Source organism: Hippocampus bargibanti, linkage group LG01 (genome assembly GCF_051943395.1).
Source record: "Hippocampus bargibanti isolate YZ-2025 linkage group LG01, ASM5194339v1, whole genome shotgun sequence".
NCBI classification, from domain to species: domain Eukaryota; kingdom Metazoa; phylum Chordata; class Actinopteri; order Syngnathiformes; family Syngnathidae; genus Hippocampus; species Hippocampus bargibanti.
The window spans coordinates 34,090,299-34,113,889 of NC_142734.1; the positions used below are offsets into that span (position 1 = coordinate 34,090,299).

Here is a 23,591-nt window from a genome sequence, read left to right on the forward strand (position 1 = left end):
TCACTTGCTGCCTCCCTTTCTCTAATTCAACACATTCCTCTGTCTCTCTCGCTCTCTCTCTCTTCCCTTCAGACACTTCACTCTTGTCAATAGCGTCTTTCATCCCTAGCCCGGTCATGATTACAGCGGTCCAGAATACCACGCTGTTGCCAAACCTATCGGGACAATACAGACCCTGTTTAGAGCCCCGTGACACGCACACACCCAGACAAAATGTGAGCAGACTACACATACTTACAGTATGCGGTCGAGGAGCATCTTTTCACAATCACACACTGATCCCACCGACTTCACGGTCTTCTGGCATGAACTAACTCAATCATATGCACATGGGACATTACGACGTGGCACACACACACACAAACACATGTGCACATACACGCAATTATTCACACACACTTACTGATGTGTGACAATTGCCCTCATGCCTCTGCACATTCACAAAAACAGTGAGCACAAGGGAAGACTTAATTTAAAACAGCTATTTTCATCATCTCATATTCGACAAATTCTATAAATAAGTAAAAACAGAGCAAACGTGCAGGAGAAGAAGATGTGAGGAATCGTTTGACAAAACTGGGACAAGAAGATGACGAGGAAAAATGAAATGTTGATGAAGTGGAACAAAACACATTTTTAATTTAAAAGTTGTTCTTTAATGATGATGTCAGGCCAAATGGAAAAGTTTACAGATGTTGGAGATTCATTTCTCACAGAATCAAGTGTGTTTTGGCTTCTGTGTCTGAACCTGTAAATATTATTTCTCCGCTCATGAGGGCATGCTGCAGCTCACCCGACACATTCAGTAAAGCTGCGGAACACTTGAAGTATGTTCATTGCTGATTAATAGCTGCCAGTGAGCCTCTGACCTTCGCCAAACACTTTCGACTAATTTATACAAAGCACTTCTTGAGCACGACGCTCACATCCCTTGCCGACGATCATCACGGCGAACATGATGGAGCACATCCTGCCTTCATCTGATCTTGTTTACCAGATTGTTGCAGCATCTCTTCACATGAGACGATTCAATACGATTGTCGACACATTGAGTACGATTTAATTCCAAGGTGTACCGTACTTTTCATATATAAGGCGCACTGGATTATACAGTGCATTGTCAGCATTTGAAAAAAATAGAAAGCTTTTAAGGGTACCTTAAGAGTGGAAAATATGGTAGTTATTTGAAAATATAAAGATTCACTTTGATTCAGTGGAACTGTAATTCAATTTAAGACATCTAAAACTGTATGCCCCTTTTCGGCAGTACAAATATGCCAGCACCGTTTTTGATTGGGAGGAATGACAGTGCCATTTGACTGTTATCGCTGGACAGCTCTGGGGCGATTGTACTTTTTTGCACCTGTAATGGGCAGCGTTTTCACAGGTGCACTTTGTTCAGCGAATAGGTCGGTTTTCACTGGATTAAAGGACGCTTTAATCCTCTCTTCTTTCATCTCAAACTGCTTCATACAACAAAGAGGGTGCAGAAAGTGCTTACGATTGAATGACTGTCTGTGTCTTTTGTGTTGTGTCACATTTTGTTATTGCATTTTTTGTTGTTGTTTAGACTTCAAGATGGTGCCGCAAGCGTGGCTGCCTTTACAGCAGGTCCTGTATTTTTTCTACTTGTTCTTTTCCTTTTCTCTTACTCTCATCACTTTGCTGCTGTGAAATGTAAATTTCTCCACAGCGAGACTAATAAAGGCTAATGCATCCAAAATAAAGCAACTTTAACACAATTATTAAGACAGTGCTAAAATGTTAACATTCCAAACCTTTCCACTTTCTCTTGACATGTGAAATAAGAAATGTAAAATAAATCAATAAACAAATAAATCAATTCACAAATAAAATAGGAACACAAGTGTGTACTAAAGTATGTGGTTCCACTAGCCGCATGAATGATTATGACTTGGTATTTGTTCATTTTGTCGTGGCTTGGATGTGGAATTCCAACACGGCTTGAACTGTATTTGCCTAAGGGACTACTCTGTTTTTGTGTCTTTCGGAATGTCAAACACGTGAACGTACACTTAAACTGCCAACACATGATTAGCTGCACCAAAAATGTTGTTTAGTTGATATATTTGTTTTGAAACTATCATTGTATATTTGATGCATCACGGGGTACTTGCACAGCTTCTCACTATGATGTAGTAAAAAAAAAAAAAAAACTGGCATATGCCCTGAGTATGAGTCTGATCTATCTTAACACCACGTAACTCGCAACAGATGGTATCAAAGTTAAAGTCACGGCACGGGTCAGATTGGGATAACAAAGAGGATACAGGAAGAAGCACGAGAAGAGTACAGACACTTGAACGTGAGGTGATTTTTATTTGGAATTCATTTTTGGAAAAGACATTCTGACTAGCTGCTAATACAACTGGATGGATTCGACTCACGGCCTCCACGTCTGTCTTTTTGAATTAGATTGGGAACTGATGGGGAATTTGTTGAATAGATCCACAGTCACACAAACTGCCAGCAAAAACAAGGTACATAAGTTGAACATTTGTCCAATATTTGTGACTAAAATACGGATCCATTCATTTTACAGTTTCGGGGGGTTTCATGATCTGAAGCCTTACCGAGCTAGCTGTGGGGCAAAACGTGTATTACATATTATACAGGTTGCTCGTCAATCACAAGGAGCGTTAAGATCGAAACAACCATTAACATTGGGTGAGCATTTACCATATTTTCCGGTGTATAAGGCGCAAGCAAAAGAGTTGATTTTCTTCAAAAGATGACCTTGCGCCTTATACGCAGATGCGCCTTATATGTGAATTAATAGTTCCCCCTGTAGAATAAGTAGTCCGCGGTGCATGCTGCGATATATAAAACGTAACCCTAGCATCTACTGCAGGAGCCTTATAACGTGGGGTGCCTCATATATGGATTTTTTTAAACATGTCATTCATTCATTCATTCATTCATTCATTGTTTGAAGGTGCGCCTTATAGTGCATCTTATAGTCCTGGGAAAAGTTTGAAAACACACCATTCATTGGAGATGCACCTTATACTGCGGTGCGCCTTATACACCGGAAACTACGTACATCATGCTTCCTGAATGGATCTCAGATGAATGAACCACGACACCGCCAATGACTATAAACTGAATTTATCAGTCAAGCTGCTATTTTTATCAACATAATATAGCCAAAAATAATAAACAAAGCAACAGAACTGTGATAAAATAATCTTGGATTGCCAGTTGGCTAGCCGGGTGGTCAAATGATTAGCGCATTGACCTGACAATGCAAAATTGGCCAAAGCAAACTACTGCATTCTCGAACGTAGAAAAGGGAATGTGACATGGACTGCGTGTGTTGATGTGACATGCGCCTACAACACAGTGGTGCGTTTACAGTCACATTCCACCATTGACACGCTGACCCCCTGGACAGCTGCAGGAGGATACAAGCAACGAAATGCACCGGCAGTTAAGGAATACTACCCAAAAATAGTTTTTTTTTTTACATAGAGTGTATATATGACTATAATTTAGTACAACACAGTGTGTTGGCAAAAAATAGAAAAAAGTCATGACATAGTTACTCTCGAGAAACACAAGGCTATGAAACTTGTTTTTATCATGGACAAATTATAGTTATGGTGCCCTCAGGGGACATGTTAGAGTGAAAATGTATACGGCATTTGCTCTGAGCGTAACAGTTTCCCACAAATCAGAGTACTTTAAGTGAAGTAAACATAAAAAAATGTCACCTTCGATCAAATGTAATTTAATTTTCAGAATGTATCTTCTCTGGCCAGATTCAGCGGTGCTCTGTGATTGTTTACGGACTATGTGCGTGTCTTAAGTGCAGGGAATTTACACTTTTTGTGTCTCACTGAATACGTATATTCTGTGTAACAACCCTAATAATCATATTATATAGTTGTCCTTGCATTAGTAGCCCTTATTTTTATGATGGATATATCATTTATAGTCCAACCCAAGTGGAAAAAAAATGGCTTTTTGTTGTCTATGTCTATACACGGAAATCAGAATCAGAATCAGAATCTGTATCGTGTCTGCATGGCCTTGAGTTTGACACGGGCGCTTTAGAAACTACTGGCATATACTGTATACTGCAGATTAGATGACATGCCTACAACAAGTACATAGTCATAAACCTCCCAGACCCATAAAAATGTTCATTTACGCGCATGACGACAGGTGCACGCATTGTTAAGTCCCAGAGAGCCGTGTCGTGGAGCCCTAATCATTTGTAATTTGAGTGAGTCTCCTCGACAATATGCTCATTCTGTCTCCAAGACTTCCGTCAGCACAGGGATTTAAGGATTTTACAAATACTGTACAGTTGAATCCTGATAGATATAGTACGCTTATGTTCACACGCCGTGAAGTCTGGCTAACACGGGCCACGGTTATATGGGCGACAGCTTTTTGACAAGTGAGGGGACTTATAGCAGTCCACTTGTTTTTAATATGTTGAATTGTCTCAATGTCAAAGTGTCACTACAATAGTAGGATTTGCAGCCCCCCCCAAAAAAAACAATTCTCAGTTAACCTATAGGGCCAGAGCTACCAGCCAAATTTTAGTGCGCTGACAAAGCCTCTTGGATGAGAACGTCCGACACCTTCAAAGAATTACAGGTGGCGGCTGAAGAAACATCGATGGACCACTCTTGTATGACAGAGCTTACACAGACGAAACTTTAAGCACTAATTTTCAGCAGTAAGGTACATATTCTTGGCAACCCATCTTTAACTTTCATTAACTTGGCGGCCCATCTTCTTGTCATGTCAGATTTTATTTGTCCTATCAGGTCGCAGCTTTATTGTGTTGCCATGTCAACTTAATCCGCAGACTCAGGAGTGTTGCGTCATGACATCGACGCTAGATTTGTAATGGAGTTTTGTTTTGAAATCAATGAATAAAAATTCCGATTCACCATGTTTTACCTTTGTGCAGGGTTTGAGTGGTAACGGAATGTTTCCATCGTTTGATTGGTTGAGTGAAATATGCAGTTGGTGATTTACTTGTTTCAAACCAGAAAAAAGATTGATTGGTGCCTTTTATATTTTTTTTGCCATTATATCCACAAAAAATAAATACAAAAACAGATCAGAGAAGTTCTAAATGATATTGTAGTAGAGTGGTTTGGAGGATAAGATGAAAACTTAACTGTCTTTATTGTTTTTGCAAAGCTAGTTTATACCCCACACACAGAAATTCCCCTCACAGTGGATCGTGGTCCAAAACAATGCGACAAACTCCAACATGGCGATCTTAACATTGGGAAAAGTATCCATACATTTTCAGCAACGCAGAATATGGCTGATTTGAGAGAGATTATGAGTCCCTCAACACATTCTAAACCCTTAACGGAAAAATATGGCCACGGTATGAATCATTATTGAATGAAGTGCCTACAACTGCAGTGCTAAAACTTGCTGCTATTGACTTTTGAATTAATGTTCGGTTCAATGATGAGTGGCTGATGTTGTTGGTGTCCTTCATCTAAATGTCAATAGCAACTTTCTGAACATGGTAGTGCTTCTGTCCCTTTGTTGGAAGAAAGATTCACATGCACCAACTGGTACTAAAAGGTACTCATCCACTGCTTTTTGATTGTATAAACACGGGCTTGATATTTGGATGGACTTGATATTTGGGCTTATGCTATTCTTTCAGGGGCAATCTTAAAATTCCTCCCAATCGCAACTGTCCACGTATGCGTTTGACAGTGGTCGAAGGCCAAATTACACACCACGTCTGTAGAGAGATTCCTCATGCAAAAACAAAACATATTTCATTGTTGTTGTTGGTTTTTTTGCGGCACTTTCCACATTAAAAAACGATTGTACTGTGCATTAAATGGGTGCTGACAAAGCATTAAAAAAAACGGAATAGCTCCCACGGGTCGTGTGGAAAGGAGTGTGTCTCTGTGTAGAGTCTCGAAAGCACGAACCCTGGAGCTAAAGCCATTTAGTGCTGCTTTAAGTGCTTGAATAGGCCAAAACCACACTTCTTTATCAGGGAATTTGGCGTAGATAATTGAGGCTGACTCCCAACCACTGAACGGCAATTTCGCAGTCTAAGAAAATGAGAGGGAGTGAACAATGAAGGTTAGGGTAGTTGGGTGGGATGGCCAGACCACAGGTGGGGATGATCATGTGGTGCATTAAGAAATCCTACATTTTGGGTTTTTGTATGTTTGAAAATGGAACAAAAAAGGCACAGCATGACACAAGGGCTGAATAAAATTCCCAAATGGCGTCAAAATTAAGTGCCTCCTATGTGGAGGCTTTAGGGATGTATCCCATCCATGTTTATAGGGGCGCTGCATTAGAAGCCTGTTTTATAGCAGCGGCGGCGCTGGCTGTAAAGTGAGCTGTCAGAACAAATGTTCAGCCACCATTAGGAGGGCGAAGACGTAAACACACTAATTTGACAACGGCTGGTCTGCGAGAGAGACATTGGAGCCGAACCGCTTTTAACGACCAATATCTTTCTTGTTTTACGACATCAGATTAAATCACGTGAGCAGGATCGAGACGAGCTATATTGTGATATAAATAGCAATAAAAAAATCATGCGGGCATAAAATGGATGATGTACTGATATGTACTGTACAAGAAGATACAAGTAGCACAAGCTATTTAGTCATCACCTCTGCAGGAGACTTGTTGTCGCTTCTGTTAGAAAGCTATTAAAACATTTAATAAAACTGAATTTATATTCTTGACCCCATTTTGACCTCAGCAGTCTTGTTTGGATGGCATTCAAAAACAAAAAAAAGAGCATTGAAAGAACTTGACATTGCCAAAAATTAAAGGGGAACTCGAGTAAATCTTCATCTGTACTTCTTTGAAGGTGTCAGACGTTTCGCTTCTTATCCAAGAAGCTTCGTCAGCACGCTATAGTCTTACTGGTAGTTTCGGCCCTATATATATCCCTAATGTCCAAACGTGGCGGTGCCGGACTCTGCTATAATTGGTCTCTGCTCTCAGGTTGGGGGGAGCAGAGGACTAATCCCTGCAGCTCCACTGATTACTTCTATTGTCCTGACTGACGACTGGCCTGATTGCCCAATTTGGGTCAATGTGCCTTCTGAATAGCTGGCGACCAGTTAAGGATGTAGCCCACCTCCCATCCAAATCCAGCTGGGAAAAGCTCCAGCTCAAGTGTGATGAAAATGAAGACAAGCACTATTGAAAATGGATGGATTGATGTTTCCTGGCTCCTTGTTTTGATCATGAATTATCAGCCACAAAACGAGGGCCACAAAGAGCTCTATTGAAGCGGGAAATTGAACTTCCTCCAGCACCTACTCTGTCGCTGACCACAAACTATGAGCGGGAAAGTGAAGTTCCCTGCAAGCAAACGATGAACAAAGATTCGCAGTATTGACACAATGTAATAATAATATAATAGGAGCTATTGTCAGCAGGCTCTCATCACAAGTACCTCAGATTAACCCAAAACCACAAGCACAGGTTAACAATTATTAGCGCATCACGCGCAACAGTTTACAAAGCAGAATGTTATTAACCCATGCATAAATAATGATAACATACATCAGGTTTTTTCCTCATGTGTTTAGGCATGAAAAAAAATCTTTCATGTCACCACACATAAATGTCCATTGTGGTTAATTCCAAACTGCGACAATGAGATAAATTATTATAAGAGAAGACAACCTTTGAGTGGATGTTCACTCTATATCCCTGAAGGGGTTCAATTCATTCTCGGTGGGGAAAAAAAAAGTGTCGCAATGCTAACGCGCTTCCGGTGTGTTTAACAATTAACTGCAGGTTAAGTTTTTATGTACCCTTGCGGTGCTTTATGTCGCTATTTCGTTCCAATCTGTCTTCAAAACCTGGATGTCAACAGAGAGCTTTATTCATCATATTCTGCATTCACCTGATTATAAGATCAAATGGCGCTGAGCACATGCATGGCAATGATGTCAACACGCACACAGGCACACACAGGAGATAATGTAACTCATCTTTCAGCAGCCTGAACACAGATGCCAAGTCATATTACACTTGATTAAACAGTGTCGGTCCAATCGGGCCCTTACACACCTACACACGCGCACAAATAAAAATATGTATACCTTGAGGCACGTTGAGGCAAACGCAACACACTCACCCTCACAAATTTGGTCAAAATCTGGTTTTGGGAGCACTACAGGGAGGGATTGTGTGAGGACACGCGTGTGCGTAGGTGTGTGCACGCGCATGTGCGATAATGTCTCTTGGTTTGAATGCGTGTGTCATCTATTCGTATGTCAGAACTACTCTGATGTGACCTTTACACACAGATATTTTCTTCCCGGCCTGCAAGCAACACTGCACAATTACACAATTACACTGGGCTAATGAACAAAGGGCCATGGCACACACAAACACATTCACACACTCACACACACACACCCACACGCTTTCCTTCATGCATATCAACCTCTTCGCAAAGGCTACATTTGCATCTTTAATCTAAATGAAAGTGCTCATTAAAGTTCATGCTGATGTTAAAATCAGATTGACTAAATCCAAAGTGTTTAACCTATCACGCCTCTTCTTCTTACTCGCTGATCTTAAATCCAACCACCTTTGCATTTCTTGGATCTGTGCAAAAGGATATGTACTAATGTAATAATTTCATATTTTCCCAGTCTAATTATAAGAAAGTTATTTCATAGTTACACAAAGTCCTTGTGCCTAAAAAAAGTGACATACTGATAGTACTGTATTGTACAAAAAAAATCATTATTGTGGACTATGACATTCATGTAATAAATATCATCACACCACATGGAAGTTATATATATATATATATATATATATATATATATATATATATATATATATATATATATATATATATATATATATATATATATACACACACACACAGTAAAGTCTCGTTATATCGATATTCAAGGGAGTCCGAAAAAATATCGATATAACCGGGACTATCGATATATCCGACCCTGTTTGCATGTAATTTTCTCCATGCGTGCATAGAAATAGTATCGATATAACCGAGACTATCGATATATCCGATATCGATATAACGAGACTTTACTGTATATATATATATGTATTTTGCGGTGAAACATAAATGACATTTGGTTGACTTGGCAACATTAAAAAAAATAAAAAATCATGTCGTTGACCATCAGTCATTTTGGTCGCAATGTCTTTGATGCGGTTATTTCTCACTATGTTTACTACAAACAAACTTTCATCTATGCACAGCAAATACACAATATAATTACGACATAACACTAAATGAAAAATGTGCCCTTGCCCTGTATTGTAATTCCACTGCTTATAAAAGCTGGGGCGACATAGTTGGAATGTGAAAACAAGGCTGGAGTCATCGAAGAAGACGACGGATTGTTATGGCTCCAACATTTGCAATTGAATGGGATGATGCGGCTTGCTGACTCTGGTTTTGATTAAGTGTTAGCACTGGCAGCATACAAGGCCACTGCCTTGGGGAGGTGAGAGAACTCTTTTTCTGTGTGCGGACGCCCTGCAGTTGAACCTGACCTATGACTTTACTTATGGGCCAAAATATCTGCAAAGATAATGTCCCCACAAGGAATGAACATAGTGTCACCACAGTGTAATCAGAAAAGAATGAAAAAAAAAATCACAATGACATAACTCTGAGTTTGAATGGTTCCTTTTGTTAACTGCGAACATTTCATTCGTTTCCAGAAGGATCAAGGGGACAACTGTAAAATGAATGTTCATTTTTTTAATTATTGAATGAAAACAGATCAATTTGTCTTTCTTTGACATGCTTTGAATGACATCATACTTTTCTTCATGTAATTCAAGCCCTTTTAAATGCAGCCAGATTTGGGTTGTTGGGGGACTAGAGAAATTTCCAACCCAGTTTCCTGGCGGGTGTATGAATCTGCCTAGCTTGCGTTACGATGGCGATGAGGGGTGGAGGTGTTTTGAGTTCCAAATTTGAATTTTAACTTTGAACAATAATACTATAAAATTAATAACAACAACAATCTCAATAATAATAGTGATGATAATAATAACAATAATAATTATTATTATTATTTATATGGACACGTCACACAAGATGGAAAGTTATATGAATGAATGATAACAGCCGAATTGTTCCATCTTTTTCAATATTTTATAATGCCATAATAATATTTTTCCACACATTCCCCAGATTGAACATAGCACTTGTTTGTTATTATTATCATAATCATAATAATAATTGGATTGGATTTGCCTTTATTAGTCTCGCGGTGGAGAAATTTACAGTTCACAGTAGCAAAGTTATGAAAGAAATGAAAGTAGAAAATACTAATAATACATTCACGGGGGGTGCTGGAGCCTATCCCAGCCATCTTTGAGCATTAGGCAGGGGACACCCTGAATTGGTTGCCAACCAATCGCAGGGCACACAGAGACGAACAACCAGTCACACTCGCACTCACACCTAGGGACAATTTAGAGTGTTCATTCAGCCTGCCATGCATGTTTTTGGAACGTGGGAGGAAACCGGAGGACCTGGAGAAAACCCACGCGGACGTGTGTAGAACATGCAAACTCCACAGAGGGAGGCCGGACAGGGTCTTGAACTCACGACCTCTGCACTGTGAAGCCGGCGTGCAAACCACTCAACTACAAGGCCACCTATTATTATTATTATTATAACTGTATTGTTCTTTGTGGCCAAAGAATTAAGCAGCAAAATACACCAGATTGTATCCGCCTCATCGGGGGATGATTTTGTTACATGCTGTCAACAGAAAATGACGTCACAGTGCCCAAGGGGTCAGCCTGCGAACAAATTCAATAAAGAGATGGCCAATGAATGATGGACGTTGTTTACACCTACAATGTTTTGTATGATAATTAAACTTGTAATCATATATTGCTTTATTATAACAATAGAAATTGAATTGTATTAAAATTCCATTGAAGGCATTCACCCACCACTTTCCTGTGGTGTTTTGTGTGTGATGAAACACCATGATAAGACGGACACCCGAGGCTATGAATGCCAAGGTGAGGTTGGAATTAAAGATTTCAGGGAGGCATCAAGGCAATAAATCTTCAAGAGTTCAACTTTGGTCCACCGGAGTCAACAAATGCAGCGGATTCTTATCCACAAACCTTCATCCTTTCAATAACATTCCTTTCTTTAGCCACCTTTCCTTTTCAGGGTCCCTCCTCTGAAGACGTACATCTAAAGGTCAACCAAGATATAGTCAGAATACAAACTGTGCATTGCTGAAGCCAATCAAATTTCCTAATAAGACCGGGAGACACTTATTTTATCATTTATGCATCAGGGTTTGTTAATACAGTAAAGTCTCGTTATAGCGATATTCAAGGGGGTCCGAAAAAATATCGATATAACCAGGACTATCGATATATCCGATATCGATATAACGAGACTTTACTGTATTACTGAATGAAATTGTTCATCTCACCTTTTTTTAAACAGAAATACATGTCCAGCTGTTGTAAAACTCAAGGCAAATGCTAAAAATCAATAATTTAGCTGGGCGGAAGCGGCTGGAACGTGGCCTAGAATTTTGCAGGGGAAAAAGGATATCTGAAATTATGACCTCGCTAAGTTAGCTGTCTTGGTAAATATCGGAGATCAAAGGGAGATCAAATAAAGCCTTCGGACTTGTGGTCAGTCTAACTTCAGGATGTCTTGCACTGTTACAGTTTTCATGAGCATGATCATTGTTGACACTTGGAAAGATTTAGGTCAGGGCTCTTAGGTACTTCCACCTTTTTTGGCAGTGCCTTCATGTAACTCATCCCACAAAACCAGAAGAATCCGATTGGTAAGGCAAGGCATATATTAATATGTCGGTATTATCCGATTCCAGAAAAGCAAGAACAAGACCAAACGAGCACAAATCTGTATTTTGGTAAGTGTTGATGATGAACAGATGGGGAAAAGAAACACACGGGAGGTGCTGCTGATGTCTCCTGGCTTCTGTGGTTCATGCCAAGGGCAAGCAAGAAAACTAATAAATACCACCCCACTGCGAACCACCATCATATGTCATATCAGGCCTGCTGCTGCTGAAGAAATGTTTAGTCACACAAGGTTTCGCTCTGTGTAAAAGTTGGGCCATTAAACGCTTTTCCTTGAGCCATGTGGAGAGGGAGCACCCCTGGGCCTGAAGGTCAAAGGGGCCGTGAGATCATCCATAGGCCTCACGCCAAGAGAAAGACTGAGAATGTCTCTCAGCATGTCAACTCCGAGGCAGCAATCTCATACTGTAAACATGTTGTCAACTTCAACCCGGGAGACAAAACCCCACAGGATGCTGCTGGGACCTTCGCTTCTCATGGCAAGATTGGCAGTGCTCAACAAGTCCTTCTTCACCAGTTATTTTGCTTTCAAGCATTGATATATGTATATGTAGATATAGAAAAGAGAGAGAGAGAGAGAGAGAGAGAGGGACAGAGAGAAAGAGAGAGAGAAAGAGAGAGAGAGAGAGAGAGAGAGAGAGAGAGAGAGAGAGAGAGAGAGAGAGAGAGAGAGAGAGAGAGAGAGAGAAGTAGGGAGAGAGGGGGGGCAGAGAACGACAGACAGAGACGGAGAGAGAGAGATAGAGAGGAGAGCGAGAAAGCGAGACATAGACACAGAGAGAGAGAGAGAGAGAGAGAGAGAGAGAGAGAGAGAGAGAGAGAGAGAGAGAGAGAGAGAGAGAGAGAGAGAGAGAGACAGAGACAGACGGAGAGGGGGAAGGAGACTGAAAGACAGACAGACAGACAGACAGATGGAGGGAGGGAGAGTGAGAAAGAGACAGCGAGAGAGGCAGAGAGTTAGAGAAGGAAGGAGGGAGAGAGAGAGATAGACTGATAAGTAATGGTTCCAATTTGAAGTTTAGTCAGGTCATTAGGTCATTGTGGCAATGTGTTCTATCCCCTTGCTGACTATACTTTCTCTTCGAGACCAAAGAAGGACACTCAAAGTCACGACTTATGGATCGCCTGCTGCCCGAAACCGACTCAAGCCTGTGCAAGATGAGAAAATAGCCAAGAGACCTCCATTGCCTATGACAGATGTTACCCCCGGATTTTGCGACATCTGTCTGAATATGTGCATCCTTAAACGGTGACAGGGTGTAAACAAGTAGACTTAGGCTCACGCATGCTAATGGTGTGGGCCGTGTGTGTGTATGTGAGAGAGCGAGAGAGAGAGAGCAAATGAGCAAGCGGCCGAGTGAAATGAGAAGGAAATCTCCCAAGATTGTGAAAACAAGTCCCATTTGTAGTGATAAAATCAGTTAATCTGGCCGCGTTCAGCATCAGCCCAATTCATTTCCCTAAAGGACTTCTGGAGTAGGGTTGTGCCGATCTTTCGGAATTACACACATACACACACACAAACAGACACACGCATACACACACACAAACAGACACACACACACACACACACACACACACACACACACACACACACACACACACACACACACACACACACACACACACACACACACACACACACACACACAACATGAACTCATTCACTGCCATTCCCGAATTTGTTCAGGTTTTGGTGTTTCTTGCTGGGACTGCCGATGTGACTGTAAAGTGTCCTTGAGAGTTTTGAAAGGTGCTTATAAATACAACCCTGAACTTGAAAAACACCCTACGATTTTCTGTGCTTCAGCAAATGGACGATTGACCAAAAAAACAGATTACCCAATACTGTACATCCTATTCTGTTGAACAATTCGAAAGGACACAGCACTGTGAAGGAGTCATTGTGACATCATCCTTCAACTGCAATTTTTGTGCGATGCCACACAGATGTTCCAGTTTACCACCAAACACTGCAAAGAAAGGTTTTAATCAGGGAGCAAGGAATTTGACCCCCTAACCCCTGCCCATGACCCATTGCAGTCGCTTCTGCCTTATCTGATTGGTCCGTCTGGCACAGTAATCATTTCCAGAACCCAAACAGGGTAGATGAGAATAAAGGGTGGGGAGTAAAAAAACAAGACTTTGCAACTTTGTCAGGCTGTGTGTGATGAAGGTCACACAATCAACATGGAGCCACCATGTTGATGCTTGCTGAATGAATTCAGGCCGACAAGTAGGCTGGAGAAGTTCATCCATTCAGTCATTTTCCATTTTCGCTTATGCTCAAAAGCGTCGCGGGTGTTCCGGAGTCTATCTGTGCTGTCTTAAGGCAGTACCCTGAAACGGTTGTCAGGGCAGACATCAGCAAACAACTGTTTGTGCTCACCTCAGCAGCCCACAATAATTTTGACAGCAAAGGATCGAAGCTTGGGAGGGTTACTTCAGTGGATAGCTGATAATATTATCAAATTACAGGGTGTATAGAATTCAAACTGAATGAATGTAGATCAGGGGTGTCAAACTCTTATTTTGCCGTATGCCATAATGTAGTTATGATTTCCTCGTTATGAATTTGGGTAAATCATTAGAACATTGGTTCTTAACCTGGGTTCGATCGAAACCTAGGGGTTCGGTGAGTCGGTCTCAGGGGTTCGGTGGATCCTCTGCAACAGAGGTCCACCCCTCAGTCTAGACCGCAGTTAGTTGGTACGGTCATAGGAAGAAGGGTTCGGTGAACGAGCATGTGAAACTGGTGGGGTTCGGTGCCTCCAACAAGATTAAGAACCACTGATTTACCCTAATTCATAACGAGGAAAGACATTCTAATGTGTCTCATGTCCTCCACATATTACATACAGAACGCACAAGAAATTAATGAATAACTAGTTTTAAAATGTGAAGTCAAGAATAATGACTGTTATTGTGGTTTACATATAATAAAGGCAAATCCTATCCAATCACAATTTAAATTTTGGTTCAGACTTTAATAAGCATCATGGAATTTCACAAGTTTGATTTGCTTTCGTGGGCCAAATACAATGATGTGGCGGGCTATATTTGGACCCCAGGCCATGACTTTGACACCTGTGCAATAGATCTATTTTCCTAATCTATTTTTAGAGCCCCCAAAATGCATTATTGTTCTACTTTAAAATGGCTCAGGTTGACAAGAGTTGACAACCACAGATTCAGACACTCAGACACAAGGCTGCGTCAACTTCTTTGATTTGTAAGATGTTAAGATGAGAAGATAAACATCTTCCTTACAGTGTTTCTGTCAGGAGGATTGCAATAAAAATGTTCAGCATAAAAGTGACACCAAGTAGTTTTTTGTTTTTGCAGGTGCACGCTTAAGATTGTTTTAAACTATTAGTGTCACGGCCAAAAAACCGTCCCCCGCCCTCAGCCTAACTCATCATTCCCACTTCTATTCACATCGGAAACATACCCAGACTGCATGCACAGCAGTAAAACGGACAATTTTAAATAAAGTAATGAATGGAATTTTAGCTATTCCACAGTAGATCGACACTCCTCAAGAAAAACATTGGTCCGTACTCCTGCAGGAGTCGTTCAAATCCACGAGGAAAAATGAAATGCGTTGAAACAATTCCCTTTCCACCATTTCGTCGGAAGAAAGAATGCTCTTAAAAGCAAACCCGTAGCCCCCAGTGGCTCCAATACAAACCGTTGGACTGAAACACGTTACTGATTGATGTTGATGTTCATTCTTTGTTCATGTTCATTTCTGACCGTCGAGCAAAAGTCCAAGAATCAAAAGAGAATCCAAGTTGTATGCCGAAATCAGCCGCATTAGGCCACACGAGAGCATCCCTTCTGGTGTGTCCTTGTGCAATACACTGAACCCACACGCTCCACTTTTCATGAGCGATGAGACGATGCAACCCACGGTCCGCTAATCCTGTTCCTCAAAGTCAGACACAACCTTACAGTCACCTCTCTTTCTCTCACTCTGTCTTTTGCCACACACACAAACGTTTGACTGAGCACTCAACAAAATGAGGTGAGCCTCAATTTGTGTGTGAGATGATCAGAGGGAGGGTCACTGTTCTCTCTGACTCAGCAGTTATGATACGTTCATTTATTTCCTCCTCAACAGCGAGCCAAGTGGGCCCGTGCCAGGAGGCTTTTCGCAGATGTTTAAAACACAACATGCTCTGCTGCAAAATGAGCGTCCGTCAGCCGGCAGTAGAATGAACAGAACTCATACTCGCTACGTTGGTGCTGATCGAGGCTGTTATGCAATCAAACGGAATAATATCCGGTTATTGGTGTTTTCGTGGTTCTTTGCAGCCAATACGCTTTCGACTTCTATTTAGTGAATGTTAGTGTCCGTCCTTGTTTGTCAATGTGCCGCACTGGGGAATAAGACTTTTGTCTTTAGAATCTACGCTTAATTCACAGAGAGGGTAAAAAAAGGAATTATCAAATAAAACGGATATAAAACAAAGCGAATCTGAGCAATCCCAAAGGCTTATTTGAATTGAGTCACTATTGCTTGCTAACAGACTCACTAAACAATAAATTGATGGAAGCACAACCTTCTTTTTGGAGGTGCCCTCCAACAAGTTGTGATCGTGCCGATCACAACTGGAGAGAGAAAGCACATTTTATTCAGAGATGACTTCATTTGTTCCTCAGTGGATTGTTGATGATCAAGTTGAATTTTTTTCAGATTTTTTTTCTGTTTCTTTTTCACAGTCAGGATTTGACTATGTGTTGAAATTTATAGGTAATGATGAAAGTCAGTGAAAATGTTATGCAAATGCTAAACAATTCATTGAACATAACAGGAACAATATAAAAGAGACAACCGTCCACGCCAACAACCACACCAAAGGACAATTTGGATTGCTGCCATGCAAGTTTTCGGAATTTAGGAAGAAACTGGAATACTCTGGAAAAAAAAACACACATGCGCAGAGAGATCATGCCAACTAGATGAAGGAACTTCAAAGCCGGAATTGAATTGTGCACCTCTGCGGCTCTGTGATTGAGGCTGACGCGCTAAACAATGTTCGTTTCGTAATACTGCAAATGTTTAATTCATTCACTGCCATACGATGTGCCAAAATGTGACCACTCCAGGCCCAAGGTTTTTGTCATTTTCACTCAAATTGCAGGACCCACAGAATATTGAGTTTTAGGACTACATAAACATTCAATGCACCATAAGAAACTTTAGACTCTCTAAAGTTATATGATTAAGGAGTTATCTAGGCTTGAAATTGGGGCGGCTGTACAAAATACAATAGATACAGTAAAGTCTCGTTATATCGATATCGGATATATCGATAGTCCCGGTTATATCGATACTATTTCGGACTCCCTTGAATATCGATATAACGAGACTTTACTGTATATATTTATTGAAATAGCGCTTTTACAACAGGTGAAGCTGTAACCAAGCACTAACATGGACAAAAGGTAAATGCTGCCCCCTCGTGGGAGGGAAAAACATTGCCAGAGGTCTGACCAGAGCTATATCCGCACCTCCGCACAAATTCGGGAATGGCTGTCCACGTCATGCTTTTCAATTTGCGAATTTATTCGGGAATTATGCGTTACAATCATAAAAATGTCCGGCCACGTTATCCGATGTGAACTTCTCCTAAGAACTTTGCCTTCCTGTCCTCACCCAAGCACAACTTGAATAGAAACAAGTACAGTTTTGTGCGGTACTACGTCAACAAAACTCACTCCTCACTGTTTTCCAATCCCCTCCTCTTTGCCTCACTGCTTATGGATTCTGCCCCCCCCCCCACACACACACAACTCGTTTCTTGCACTTTCTCACATTTTTCCTCATCTCTTGCCTCATTTGTTTTTCTCAAGGATGTCTTTTCTTTGACGAACTGATGCATTCTCCAGTCACTTGTTTGGACTCGTGTGCATGAAGCAAAAGAAGGCATGAGAGAAGCACGCAATATGTGTCATGAAAAATTTCCAGATGTGAAATGTTTGTGAAATTCACATGTTGAATGTGTGTTATTGTTCAACATCTCCCCGAATGAAGGCATGTTTTTATATTGAAATATTAAACCTACTAGTAGTTTGTCATAGGGTGTGTACATGCATCCATATCCATCCATTTTCTCATCCATTTGATCCTCTCAAGGGTCGCGGATATGCTGGAGGCTTTCCCAGCTGTCGTCGGGCAGGAGGCGGGGGACACCCTGAACCGGTTGCCAGCCAATCACAGGCCACACAGATACAAACAACTATTTGCACTCACATTCACAACTTGGGACAATTTAGTGTCATTGATGCAGGTTTTCGGAATGTGGTGGGAAACCGGAGCACCCGGAGAAAACCCACACGTGCGCAGGGAGAACAGGCGAACTCTACACAGAAATCGAACCTTGCACCTCTACACTGTGCCACTGACGTGCTAACCAGTCGACCACCGTGCCGCCCTAAGCATTCAACAATGTATCCTAAAAATATTGTACAATGATCTCCTGGTGTTTTTGTTTCCAATCAATATGCATTTGCGCATCTTAAAGGACAACCGACGCCTCCTGACAAGTTGTGTCCATAATTTGTAAAATGGCTTACAATGACTTCTACTGAGGGTATTTTACAAAGATTCCACCGCATTTAGCTATATTTTATGTTTTAAGACTTGCGCTGAATATTCAGGAAGTCTTGTTTTTGAGTTGGTGATGGGTCCGTATGTGACGTCACTAAAGGAACGCCCCTGACCGAAAAAAAAAGACATATTGTAGCAGTCCTTCCATCACATCAATGTATTTTGCTGTATTGTTTGGTCTGAAAACCTTGTGTTGCAGCCAAAAGCCGCCAGAAGAGGGTGTCCAAGCTCCATGTAAGGAATTAATCAGCCTGCGGAAACGGGCTGATTAATTCCTTACACGGCTTTGTCGCCATTTTCTGCCTTTTTTGGGTGCGACATTTCTCATCCCTGATGCCTCAAAATGACACGGAATAAATTCTTTAATCGATTGCAAACGTATGCTTTCTTCTTCAGAACTATTTGAATCATATTCATAACTGGGTGAGTAACAATAAAGCATATTCTGCGCCATTGTTTTGATTCTCGAGCAAGTGACACCACGAACAAGGGGGCGCGACCTTCTGAAACTGGCCACTTCTGGTTTCAAATTGAAGTAATTTTTGGACACTTTAAGTCATTTTTATTGGTGTTTTGCATTTGACTAAAAATATCATACAGCGTGTTTCGGGTATTTTAGATGCTATAAAACGTTTTTCTGATATCAGTTAGGAAACAAAAAAAGTGATGTCGGTTGTCCTTTAAAATTTCATCACTTTCAGCTTCGTTTTTAACCAGGAAAATAAGAGCTGGGAAATGAAGATGAAATATGTGTAGAAAACGGACACCTCTGGAGCCTCAATAAAAACATTTCCTGTCTGACCTCAAATATCTTGGATCAGCTCTCCTTTCAAATAAGTAGGGCCTTGCTATGACAAGAATAAATAAACCCCCCCGTGACTTGATCTTGGATCGGATGTTATTAAACACGAAATAATTTATTTGGGCTTCAATAAAATCTTGACCTAACCTCATGTTATTATGAGTAGGAATGCTGCCTAGACAGAGAAAACAAAAACAAATGAAAACAATTGAACTATAAAAGCATGATGGAAAGAAACTTCAGTGCAGTTCAACAAATTGGAACCACAATGACGGACATGTTGGAAAAATATTGGTGTAAAAAATATGAACATTAACTCATTCACTGCCATTCACAAATTTATTTGGGAATTGAAAATATGACGTAAAGCGCCATTCCTGAATTTATTCCGGTTATGTTTTTTCATGCTTGGGTGCTGATAAAACGCTAGCAATGGTCGCTGGCAAAGTTTTTGCTTTTCCACAAGGGGGCAGCATTTCCCTTTTTTCCATGTTAGCACTTTGTTTCAGCTTTAGCTATTATTAAAGTGCTATATAAACTGATATGTATGTATTGCATTGTATTTTGGACAGCCGCCTTCATTTCAAGCTTATACAACTCCAGACCCATAAAATTTAGGAATTATCTTTTTTCGATTGAAAAAAGGTGTGTAAGGTTTCTTACGCTAAATTGAATGGTTATGTAGTCCTAAAACTCAATATTCTGTGTCGTGTAGGACCAAAAAGAGACACAAAAGGGCGACAAAGATCCATGTAATGAATTAATCAGCCTGTGAAAACGGGCTGATTAATTCCTTACATGGCTTTGCCGCCATGTTCTGCCTTTTTTAGGTGCAACATTTCCCACCCCTGATGCCTCAAAATGACACGAAATAAATAATTTAATCGATTGCAAACATGTATACTTTCTTCTTCAGAACTATTTGAGTCATATTCAAAACTGGATGAGTAACAAGAAAGCATATTCTCCGAATCTGAAGCCATTGTTTTGATTCTCCAGCAAGGCAAGACAAAAACAAAAAAGTAAACAAAAAAGTGACGTCGGTTGGCCTTTAATTGTAAATGTACATTATGACCACTGCCAAATTATTATTTTCTTTGAGGGAAAATACGTTCGCAACCCCAACCCTGCTGTCAATGAAAGGTTGCCAGTATTTCAAAAAATGGATATTCTCATGAACCAGGTTGAAAAAGGGGTTGGGGACCACCACTGTACTAACCACATGCGCAAACGACGACACTGCGCTGATTATTCTGCTGCCTCAACTGTTCAGACTGCAAATCGCAGGCCCAAATTGGTCCTTTGGGACTCGACAGCACAAGCTGTATGCTCTGCAGATGAAAAAAAAGATGCTAAAACGATTTTAATCGCTGACTAAACGATAGCAGGAATGATGCAAACGCACTCACGCACAAGGACGGAAGAGGCACCATGCAGTTGACGCTGCAACGTTCATCTGACTACAGAGCAAGTGTTGATCTGAAAAAGTTTCTCGGCAAGTTCATGGTTTCATCTTGGGAAACGTTTGTGTTTTAGAAATGAGCAAAAAGGTCTCCGAGTACAACATCTCGATTTACAAGAGGAACTACTTCAATCCGGACGTTCTGTTTGATGTGCTTGACCTTTCCTAGCAAAATGATAGCAAGAACTTTAAAAAGCTTCTTTATGCTTTCTTTCTACTTTGTTTTACCCTCACTTATGTTTCCTGTTTATTTCACATTAAAGTAGAGGTTTTGACTTACTGGCACCAGGTAAACATTAAAAATAAATGAATAAATAAATAATACATTTTTCAAAATGTTCAAGGACACTTTACAGTCGTGGGATAAGAACATACATAAATACATACATAAACACATCCATCCATCCATCCATTTTATCAATGACATTTCATTTATTACTGGTGGGTCAATGGTTAAAAAAAATATTTTTTTGTGTTTATATTAGTTCAATAAATAAATAAATAAATAAGTAAAGTCTCGTTATATCGATATCCAAGCCGAACTATTATCGATATTTTTCATGTAATTTTCACCGTGCGTGCATAGAAATCATATAACCGGTTATCGATATATCCGATATCGATTAACATGTTTATATTTTTATGTTTTTTCTTATTATCAGGGGCAAATGATGTCCGCCGATGTTTATAGGGCTTTGAATTAATAAATGATGTCCGACAGTAAGGGCTTTGAAAAATAATAATGGACAGTAATAATAATAATAATAATAATAATATAGATGAATAAATGGTTAGGTTCAGAAACAAGTGGATTTTTTTAGTTCAGCCTCAAAAATAAATTCACGCGCAAAGAAAGCCATCTTTGATTATAATTAGCTAGAAGTCCCGTTCATTGTCAATTCATCCACAAACACACCACACTGAAGCAATTACAATTTGCGCATAAATACTGCAGCCTGTGACATAATTTGGTCATGATTACAAAAAATGTTACAAAGATATAAGTAATTTTTTTTCACCAACCTTCATTGATGAGAGCACCAAAGCTTTTGTCACATGCTGTATAAAACACATTAATTAGGCTTCCCCAAAGCACCGTACTTTGATTTTGTGATTTGCGGACCAGAGACCATATTCTCCAAACCCCTTTCTTGAAATAAAAGCTCAACTGTGAAAGTACCAGGCACACACACTTCTACAAAGGAGTGGGATCAAATTAATAATAAAGACCGCGGGACTAAATTAGGCAATTAGGTTACAGGCTGCCAGAAGCAGACGCAACGTCAGAGTCAGATCCTGACTCATTTTGAACTCGCCGCTGCAAGTATAACGGCGGGGTATCAGCATCACCATGTCACTATGCCACACTTAACTGTATATGTTCAAGTGCTGTTTAGTGTATCCTTGCAAGCAGGCCAAGAATGATGACAAATAATGCGATGCACATATTCTGACCTTTGGGAAGGCTTGGGACTGGCTTGTCTCACCTTCCCTTTCCAAGTTAACAAAAAACAAAGTGACACTACTTCTATTTAGTTCTTTCACATGTGGCCAATTGTTGCATTTGCACAGCGGCCATAACATGAGGTATGGCGTTAAACTTGTTTTGACATGAGCCATTTATTTGTTAACAGCAGACGCACCATTACAGTCATATGCAAATTGGTTTGATGGTTCACATTAAGGAAACAAACTACCCCCCCCCCCCCAAAAAAAAAAAAAAAAAAAACATCTTTTTTTGTGACCGTGGTCAGATTTATTTATTTTTTCCAATTAAAACATCTGGTGACAAAAGATATCCAGAAGCTGAGCTGTGCTGTATTTGATTGCTGACATTAACCTTTTGACATAATGACATTAATTCTGACATTAATTTTTCTTTCATGGTGATTAATGTGTTTCAATGTCAAGGTAAAATTGTAGCATGCTATTGAGCGCTATCTAAAACAATGCGGCAGGAGAGATATGGCCCTCAAGCCTTACTTACTTGAGCTATCGAACCCTTTAAACCATATTGGTGAATTAAAGTCACTGCACTGCATCAGACTTAAGAGTCAAATATTTTATCTATCTTGTGAGAAAGCAATAGATTAGAAACACCTTCAAAGTGATTAAATCGTTGACACTTCACAGAGTAAATCAATACCAGACGCGTGCCTAATGTTGTGGCCAGTGGGTGGTGCGCGCACAGACGAGACTTGACAGCGCAGTGTGAAACGTTTTGAGGAAATCGTTGCAGGTGGGATACCTGAATCATGGACACATTTTGATATTCATAATAATGTAACATTGTGAAGTGTGCGACACACGAGCGCGGACATTGGAGACGGAACCACGCTGTCTTTGAAGGCAACTGCAAATAAACTTGAGCAGCACCACTCGGGTAAGGAAAAGGGTTAGGATGGTTAGGTTTGCACGAGCGTTTTGCGTCCTCGTGTGCGCGCATACGAACCTAATTTTAATGGGATTGGATGGAAAGAGAAGCAGTCACTGACTCAGTCTATTTGTGAAAACCGGACATGATTGAAAACACAAGTGTCAAAACATTTCGAAGAATCCGGAATGGCAGTGGCGCACTTTATATTCACTGTATGAATGGAACAAGCGTGAACAAAAAGTTTCGTACTTACGAGCTCGAACAGTCCTTAAGTGTAGTTTCTGCCTTGAGAAAAACTTGTCAAGAAAAAATGTCATGGGGGCGAAAGAGGTGCAGTCCTTTAAATTCCCGGCCGAGATGTCAGGCGGCGGCGGAATCACCTCCGGTTCGTAAACTCAGCACGGCAGCTTCCTGCGCACAGGAGAGCAGCAGCCAACATGAATGAGAGTGAGGCTGAGTCGGCTCA

General features: G+C 40.5%; 1 protein-coding gene across 2 annotated transcripts in view; it reads right to left on the reverse strand.

Annotated features, from left to right (window-relative positions):
* The window catches only part of LOC148904005 (plexin-A1-like), a 162,613-nt gene extending 139,022 nt beyond the window's left edge, over positions 1-23,591 (reverse strand). For both annotated transcript variants that reach the window (XM_089012558.1, XM_089012549.1), the window contains exon 1: positions 23,379-23,591. The gene's annotated coding sequence lies outside the window, so the exon portion shown is untranslated. The remainder of the gene's footprint in view (positions 1-23,378) is intronic.